Source organism: Apium graveolens, unplaced genomic scaffold, assembly GCF_009905375.1.
Source record: "Apium graveolens cultivar Ventura unplaced genomic scaffold, ASM990537v1 ctg965, whole genome shotgun sequence".
Lineage (NCBI taxonomy): Eukaryota > Viridiplantae > Streptophyta > Magnoliopsida > Apiales > Apiaceae > Apium > Apium graveolens.
The window spans coordinates 49,208-59,156 of NW_027421880.1; the positions used below are offsets into that span (position 1 = coordinate 49,208).

Sequence of the window (9,949 nt, forward strand, 5' to 3'; positions counted from 1 at the left end):
GTGGCTGGAGCTTGCTGCTGTGATCTCTGAAAGTTGCTCACAAATTGTGCTGATTCGCTAGAAATAGCACACAGCTCAGTTTCATGTGCCCCCGCACAAAGGTCACAAATACTAGTGATTTGATTAACTCCATAATTAGCCAAAGAGTCCACTTTTATCGTCAAAGCTTGAAGTTGAGCAGCTATAGCAGTAGCTGTATCTACTTCCAGAATTCCTGCTACCTTGCCTTGCAATATTCTTTGCATAGGATTCTGGTATTCATTAGCTACCATGAGCTCAATCAACTCATAAGCTTCATTATAGCTTTTGGCCCATAAGGCTCTACCAGATGCTGCATCGAGCATAGATCTTGACTGTACGCCCAAACCATTGTAGAAACAGTTTATAATCATCCAATCAGGCATGCCATGGTATGGGCACTTCCTTGGCATCTCCTTATATCGATCCCACGCCTCACACAGAGATTCTCTAGTTTGTTGTGTAACTGAGTAAGAGCATTCCTGATTGTAAGCAGTATTCGCTATAGGAAAGAATTTAGTGATAAAATTTTGAGCAAGATCCTCCCATTTGGTGATAGACCCTGGTGGTAGAGAATGTAACCAGAACTTTGCTTTATCCTTCAGAGAGAATGGGAAGAGTCGCAGCTTGATAGCATCTTCAGTGACCCCATTGAACTTGAAAGTGTCGCATATCTCGATAAAATCCCTGATGTGCATGTTGGGGTCTTCTGTAGGAGAACCCCAAACTGAACTAAGTTCTGTATCATCTGAATCATGCTCTACTTGATCTCAAAAGTGTAAGCCGAGGTGGCTGGTCTGATGATGCTCGACTAAATATCATTAATTTTAGGCTGAGAATAGTCCATCAAAGCCTTAGGAATTTCTGCTTGATCTCCCATCACTACTAAAGCTGGTTCCTCCACTTTCTCTTCTTCTTTACTTCTCTTCATCCTCAAAAACTTCCCTTCGAATCACTACAGCTTCCTCCTCCGCTTGATCCAGAGTTCTCTTACGAGCCCGCGAACGCGTATACATACATGCTCGCTAGAGTGCCTGAAACACGACAAGGGAAAAGAGTAGGTAAGTAACAATGTCCGAGTCAATGAAATTTAACGATCAATGACGACAAACACATAAACTAAAAGTTAACACCAACTCCCCGGCAGCGGCGCCAAAAACTTGTTAGTCGCTAAACATGCGCTAATAATTCACGCAAGTATACGCGATCGCAAGTAATATAGAATTATTTCTAGTTCATTCCCGTAGAGACTAGTTTAGGTTAACTTTGTGATTTATGCACTTATGCAACAATGATATGGCTATTATTCAATGCTAAGAGGAATAACAATTTGGGTTTTGATTATACTACGATTAACTATTGAAATTATACTAGAGAACATTAACTAAGAGATTAAAGAGAATTGAATAATATATAACACAAACATGGGATTCTGTAACGTCCGAGAAATATTATGTAATTATTTTTATCAATAAATAATTATTATGTGAATTTTGATGAATTAATTGAGGATTGATATTAATATTTGGGTGTTGATATCTGATAAAATTAGGATATTTTACTTTCTAATTATCCAGAATTAAATATGGATAATTTTGGTATTTTTCTAGTAATTTTTGGATTATTACATGATTTTATAAGGATTTATAGAATTAATAATGATTATTTTAAGTAATTATAAAATTACTTTTTGGAATCAGAAATCATCCCACTTCAAACCGTTTTTTCCGTTTTTACAACCCGAAACGCTTCCGAAAACTCCTTCCTAACCCAATCTGATGATTCTGAACAGTTTTTATGTTTTGATTTTTCGATCTGGAGTACGGTTTGACCCGTACGAGTCCCGACGTGAAATTTTCGATACGCTAATTATTTTTATAGATCGATAAAACTCTTATTCCCGAAAGGCGAGATTTATCACCTTATTTTAGTATAAATTATTTTATAAGAGGCTCTGTTTTTATAATTATCCAAATCTGGTATTAAAATTGTATCGTCATATAGTTACTTAGCGCTTAGTAACCTATTTTCGGATTCGATATGTAAAAGTGTTGGTGAGACTGCGTAGATGTATGAACAGTTACGTGATAACTTAACACGATAACAACACTAGAACAGGACAGGTTAATAATACTACGTCTACACAAGAAATCAGGAAGAATGAAGACAAGGCAAATACAAAGAATCAAAAGATTAGAAGAAGGCCTGAAAGTCTGTTTACAGGTCACTGAAAGAAGTTCATTAATATGATCATGCCTCAGTGAAGAACAAAGGTTAAAGACTTTCAGGGTTTCAGAAATGTTGAAGATTCAGTATACAAGTGCTACCGGAAGATTTCAGTGTATTGGCATTGATTGAAGATAGACAGTGTTCGAAGCATAGGAATCTGAAGAATTGAAGATAGTGTATTGATAGAGGTTAATGAAGACGTTGTCTAAAGTACCAGAAAGGATTCCAGTGAAAGTATATTTGTTTATTGACAGTCAGTGTTCGAAGCAATAAAGTTGAGGCAAGCTTAACAATGTAATCAAGGCTATAATACGAAGACCTGAATCGGGGTTAGTCGTTTGTAAACCAGACCTGTTGCACTAGGCGTCAACAGCTCGTGAAAGGAATCTGGGTATTATTTATAGAAGAATTGTTAAGTTGAGGAATGTACTTGGATTGAACGTTTATCTGTTAAAGTACGAGAAGAGGTGCGCGGGGTATACAACTAAACAGCTCAGGGGACTGGCGAAGCTCAAAGTTTAATTGTTAAATTAAATAAATTATTTAATGGACTTTAATATAATTTATTTAATAAACTTAAATGATTATCTTATAAACTTTAAATAAGTTTATTTTATAAATCTAAATTAGTTTATTTATATAAGTTATATTTTAGTTTATTTTATAAATTAATTTAATTACAATTTAAACTTAAAAAGAAAATAGAAAACAAACGAAAACAAAAGAAAAAGAGAAAAGAAAAAAAAGAAAACAAAACAAAAAGAAAAGAAAAAAAAAGAAAAAAAAGAAAATAAACAAATGGAAATAAACAAACAAACGAGTACATGTAGTTTGTTTGTTTGCCTTTGATTTGGTTTAGTATATAAATATAAACTGGTAGCCCCTGTGGTTGCCACAGGGGAGTTAGTTTATTAAACTCTTGATTGTTGTACTAGTATAGTACCTGTCGCCACAGAGACTCCCCCTCCCCCTTTGTCACCTTACAATAAACAAGTTGTGCCTCCCTGTCGCCACAGAAAAAGTTGACGCCACAGAGTTCACTCATTCTCAACCACACATTTTATTGTATTAAGTCTACACTTTGCAGCAGATGAAAGTAGTTCTATTTATCTTCTTCTCCAACAAAAAGAGAGCTGATTAAACAAGAAGCATTGATTTACAGAGAAGCTCCGACATCTTCAATATCCGTTTAACTTCTCACAGGAGTAACATTATAATGCCCGATTTAACTCTTGTATATTCTTAGGGGCATTATAATCGTTACCCGGTAATTAAATCCTTAGATAAACAAAAGCTAGATTATTGTATAGGATTTGATTTGTAAATCTTTGTAGTAGTTAGGAAATTTATTGGACTTAGATTGTAACCGGTTAATTTATTTACCGGAGTGTAGCAACACCCTCGAGGATTTATATACGAATATATATTTCCTCGAATATCTTGTGTTCCTAGTTTTTATCGTTCCAAAAAATATTACTCTCAAGAACACGAAAACACTAACCGAACACTAAATCTATATCCGCTAAAGATTCGAAAAAATTTTTAATTTAGTGATTATCGTATTCAACCCCCCCCTCTACGATAATTCGGGACCTAACAATTGGTATCAGAGCTGACTGATTGATACACAAATCAGGATCCTCAAATAAATTTATTTTATTAATTCGAATTTACATAATTTATTTTATAAATTTAATTCAGGAAATTTATTCTATGAATTTAATTTAAATGAGTTTATTATTTAAAATTGATTAAGTTTATTTTATAAAATTAATTTAAATAAATTTATTTTATAAATTTGAATTGAATTAATTTATTATTTAAATTGTTGTAAATAAGAATTTTTAAGTAAATTTTTTTTTCGGGTATTTTTTTTTTGTTTGTTGCTACCAGAATCTACTCGGAATTTAGCTGCCATTTCCAATCTAATTGTTTGTTTGGAAAAGAAAGTTTAAAACAGAAGGCATATAAAATTAGATTAGTTTTGGTCGTGTGAAAGGGAAATCAGACAAGCAAACATCAGTGTTTGCGCACACGCTAAAAACATAGCAGTCACGCTTGCTTCAGCTCCTGAAGCGCACGCGCGAGGAATCTGCTTGGCAGTGTAAGTCACGCGCGGGTTTTTTCCAGTAATCTCACGCGCAAGAAGTGAATACATCCTTTCGTCAATTGCTTGGAAGCTTCAGCTAAGACTAAAACAACTCTGCCTGGTCGCAAGAGAAGGGAATTTTGTTGTCGCCACAGCCGAGTTGCTTCCCAGTCGCCACACATGGTTTCCTCTTAATCGCAATAGAATTTCTATGACGATTTGTATCAATACCATGGTCGCCACACAAGAATTAAAGGCGACGCACAGAAGATTTTATTTGATCGCCTTAGACAACTCGTCGCCACACATGGTTTGCAAAAAGTTTATAACCCCTTAATTAATTATTTCTGATTAATTTATATTTCCATAAAACTTAAAATTCTTTAATTTAAATTTTCTTAAATAATAATTTATGTTTTATTTAATTTTTAAGAAAATTCAAAATTCTTGAAAATTAGATTTTACGTAAACATTTATTTTTGATTAATTTATTTTCTAAGAAAATTAAAAATATTGGAAATTTAAATTTCTCTTAAATATTAAATTAAGGGTACTCAAGGTATTGGTAGACTTAGGATTTCTCCGAGCTTTTAAAGTGGATTAAGACAACTCTATGATTCCAGATTATACAGTCACACAGTGGTTTGTACCAATGCTACATTTATCCGGGAATCAATGAGATCATACAGGCAGGAATTGTGGAGGTCAGAGAGAATAGTGGGGATATACAAACATCTCAGTTACATGCAGTATAGTTGGAACCTCAGGACAAAATGTAAGAGTTACTGATAGCTGAATCAGAAGAAGCTTAAGTAGAATTACTTGAGGGACTGGACGTCAGGGCAGTGTTTCACTTGTCAGGGAAGTTTGGTCGTATTAGATCCACAAGGAATACATAAACTACATCCAAGGATCAAGCCTATCTATTCTGAAGCAGAGATTCTTACAGATTCAGTTCAAGGGGTGATTACAAGACTGAGATCGGGACATAAACAAGATTTGATAGCTACAGGTTTGACAAGACATATGTGTCAAATAACTATCAGGGGTTTGCTACAACAGAACAAGAAGCTTGACAAACAAAGATGAGTAGGGATTCAGTTGAAGAGTTGAGACAAAGGTGGAATGTTTTCTTAGGGAAGTAGCCAGTCAAAACTTATAGTGCACGGGAAAGAGTTGGGATGGATCAGATGACGAGAATCATGAATATCTTGCTTTCATAGCAATCTCTGAAGATGATCCAACTCACATATTTCAGGTTTCAATTTCTTGAACCACTGCAATAATTTGTTTTCAATATTCAATGCTTGATAAAATCTTAGTGGTTAAATGTTTAACACTCACACAAGCATGAGAGCATCACACATAGATAATGCTGAATTAGTTCACTAGATTATTTTTCCGGTAACTAAGAATGATGTTTACTTGTGCATGTTACTATAAATGATCTTAAATATGTGTTTGAATATTTGTTGAACATGATTAATTGCTTTAGTGAGGTATATAGTTTTCCAGCACTTAAGACCTTTGTTTATGCTTATCTTCTGTATCCTATTATAATGTGATTTATTTATTTGATATGAATTATTTGTTAAGATGTATTAGTTTATAATTGGATTGAGATAGCTAGATGAGATTCTTTAACAGGATTGGACTAAGTAGAATTAGTGATTTAATTGTTAATTCTGTTTGTTCCATATCATGCCTGTCTTGCTTAATTCTTATGTGTAATGTTTCCGAATGAATGCCATGTATTCTTAATACAATGCTTGCTTATTTTTATGCCATGAATGCATCTTTTAGTACTTGCATTAATTATAGAAAAAGTATATTTAGAATTATTATAGGGCAAAGACTGCTAGTCCTCCTTATGTAAGGTTGGAACCATTTTCCCTTAGCCTAGAGACAAATTTGTCAAGGGTATTTAAATGGAGAAAATGGTCAGTCAAAGATAAGAATTAGCATGATAAGGTTTTGCAACTGCTGTTATCTCTGTTTATAATAATATCTCTAATCCATCTGGAACCCAAACTGATAAGTTGGGTACCAAGAACTGTAATCCATTTGTGAGTGCAGGATATAACAGGTTAATTGATTCATATCTATTCTTGGTAATTCATACTCAATGCATATGATCAAAGAAAGAGCCTTACAATCAAATGTGATTGACAAAACCTATTCCGTCAATAATCTTTGAAGATGACAGCAAAGGTTTTCATTATGCAACAAAGCTATACAAATAAAGGGATGTCATCATGAAGTTGAAGCAACTTCCTTGCTGGGGAATCAAGGCACAAATCCTCTTATCAAACAGTTCTGCATCAAAGGACAAAATGTCAATTCAATGAAGGATTAGTGTCTCATCTGAAGTAGGAAGATTGAGTAGCTTGCTCTTCTTAGAGTAAGGAAAGAAAATGCTCGTGGCTAGACTGGAAACTCTGAAAAGGTGAAGTCAATGGTTTCTACTATAAAGCTTCATCTGACAAAAGTTTAGCTATGGCATTAGAAGCTCTCACCCTTGAACATCAACTCAAGGAACTCTTTTATAAAAAGGTCCTAGTGAGAGGACTGCCTCATCTTGAATTCAGAAGATGGTAAATGTGAGGCATGTCAAGAAGAGAAGTCAAAGACAACATCACATCAAAGTAAAGATATACCTCAGTGATGGTGGTTGACTACTCTTATCAAACAAAGTTGTTGTTTGTGCACTCTCAAGACAAGATATCACAGATGGTGATTGATCACATCAAAGAAGATCAAGCTGGAAGCAACTGTAAAAGAAGTGACCTGTGATCAGATAATGGGACTGAATTCAAGAAGCAGTTCTGATTAATATCTGTAACATCAAGAATATTTTGAGATATATTCAGCACTGGAAGCTCCATGTCATAATGGAGTGGTACAAAGGAAGAACCGGAACTTGATTAAAGCTACAAGGGAAATATCAAGCTAATCAAGACTTTCTAAATATCAAAGGACTGAAGCAGTCAATACAGGTTGTAACAAGTAAGATCAAGCCTTGATCTGGATGTATACATGAAGACCACTAATGAGTTAATGGCCAACATAAGCAAACACTGGATAACCTCAAAGTGTTTGGAGAGAATGTTCAATAGTTAGGATATTTTCCTTGGCTACGCAGTGGACTCTACAACCTACAGGGCATTTGTGGTTGATCAACAGAAGATGATTGAAAGCCTAAATGCACAGTTCAACAACTCAATGCTCCAAGCTATTACAAGAGAAATTAATGGCATTGATAATTCATATCCAAGCAGTAGAATGGCAGTATATCTACACATCTCATTACTTCAATGAATCCAGTCAGCAAGGGTAAGGATTTTCAGAAATTCCAGCAACAACTTAGGGGGAGCAAAAGAAGGATCAACTAGTCAGACACTAGACCACATTGAAAATCAGATGACACTAAAGAACATATCTGCTGAGGACAAAGGGTTTTGATGTCAATTATTCCCAGAGTCTAGTTCTTAAGTGATTCAGATGGTGCTGGAGTAATGATTAGCAGGGCTACTGAGTATGAATGAGTATTTCTTTAGTTATCTATCTAAGGAAGAACTAAGAAAGTTACAGAAGCTCTGATAGATCCGGATTGATTGGGTGATTGCAAAGTAAGATGAACTCAATCAGTGAACAAGCAGATTATAGGGAAGCTGGTATCCAAACCAAAATGACAATATTGTAATTGGTATAAGGATAACCAGAAAGTAAATACTAGATGCCAATGGCATTGTTACGAGGGTCAAGGCCAAACTGGATGCTAGGTTATTATCAGAAGCAGTATCTAACAGATAGCACCAGTGATGAGACTTGAGGATATTACGACATATTAGGCACCTGATGCACATTACACTTGGAATTGGACTCTAGTAGATGTGTACAAGTGCACTCCTAATTGGTGAGTCAAAAAGAGGAAGTCAATGCAAAACAGTTCAGGACTTTGTAGTAGCAGATTAATTGAACTCTGTATATCTCTTTTGATAGTACATACAGCTCCCGCAGGGCCTTGCCCCGGACTCCTAACTCTATATAGCTCCTGGAAAGGACTGGTCCTAGACTCCTAACTCCATACAGCTCCTGGAAGGACTAGTCCGGGACTCCTAACTCCATGCAGCTCCTGGAAGGACTAATCCGGGACTCCTAACTCCATGCAGCTCCTGGAAGGACTAGTCCTAGCTCCTTACTCCAATACAGCTCCTAGAAGGACTAGTCCGGGACTCCTAAATCCATGCAGCTCCTGGAAGGACTATTCCTAGAATCCTAACTCCATACAGCTCCTGGAAGGACTAGTTCGAGACTCCTAACTCCATGCAGCTCCTGGAAGGACTAGTCCTGCAAACTACCAGTCCTGACTCGCCAAGTCCCGCAAGCCTAACCTTGATAAATCCCAGCATGTGAGATATTGGCCCAAGCACATGATGGGGACAACTGTCACACATCAATCATGAAATAATCAGGGCACGTGTCGGAGGATCCTCAGAACATTCCTCAGCCAGTCACACTGATACGTGTAAAGCAATCACTCCAGCCAGGTGTCCTCCGCTCCCAAAACCAATGGCTACGATTTAAAGGTACCAACCCCAAAACCCTACCCTTGGGCTATATATAGCCCAAGAAGTGAGGTTTTAGGGTTAATCACTCTCATAACTCATACACACACAGCCACCTTGCATTCATATCTATCTTCATCTTCCCCAAAGCGAGTTCTTACTCTCACACCGGAGGCGCCGCGGGACCCAAACCCCCCTTCCGGTGTTGTTTGTAGGAACCCTACCGCAGCTACACCTCCGCAGCGCGAAGGATCCAGGCACGGCGTCGAAGGAGCGGCCCCGCCACCAGGAGTTATCATTTGGTGCTAGAAGGAGGGCGTCTCCATCCTTGTGTCTCGGTGCCCCTGGATCACCTTCATCAATAAGCTCTTGAAAGAGTCCATTTATTTAACTTTAAGAATCCAAGCAACCAAACTCTCTCATAATCATGAATGTCGTTGATTTAAGCCACGTTTGTGTGTGCTTATTATTTTAGGCCACGTTTGTGTGAGCCCCGTTTCGTTGATTTCAGCCACGTTTGTGTGTGCTATTGTTAGTTTTGATCGTTTTAGAACCCCGATTTGGCTCTAGTTTGAATATTTCTTTGTGTTCTACAACCCTGCTATACTTGTTCTACCACATTGTGAGTAGTCCCAGAAGATTGTTCAAACTAGTCCCAGGAAGCTATTTGTTAGTGCTTGTTATTATTCTGGGTAGTTTTGTAATTTTCAAAAAGCAACCTTAGATCGATACTTTCTGTATCATATTGTTTTAGTTGTTGGTATTGTTGAGAAATGGCAGACCAGGAAAGCATACTTCTGGGAGACCATCTACTAGTACTCAGGTCCATGAGTCGGACCACTCCCAGGCCCTTGATGCAGGAGCCGAAGTGTTCCAAGAGCAACCATTGCACATACTCCCGTCATGAGAGAATTGTAACACCAGGGACGCCAGAAGCCTTATTGAGTTGAACCAATACAAGTACCTAATGTCCCGATGGTCGAAGAGCACATGGCCAACCTTACAAGTGATGAACTGGCAGAAGCAATCAGGCTCTATAGGCAGG

The 9,949-nt window shown here is 36.9% G+C and overlaps 1 non-coding gene across 1 annotated transcript; it reads left to right on the forward strand.

Moving 5' to 3' along the window:
- Positions 1 to 402: 402 nt before the first annotated feature.
- Positions 403 to 508, forward strand: LOC141705750 (small nucleolar RNA R71). The gene has a single exon (XR_012568469.1). It is a non-coding gene; the product is annotated as a small nucleolar RNA R71 (small nucleolar RNA).
- Positions 509 to 9,949: the final 9,441 nt, after the last annotated feature.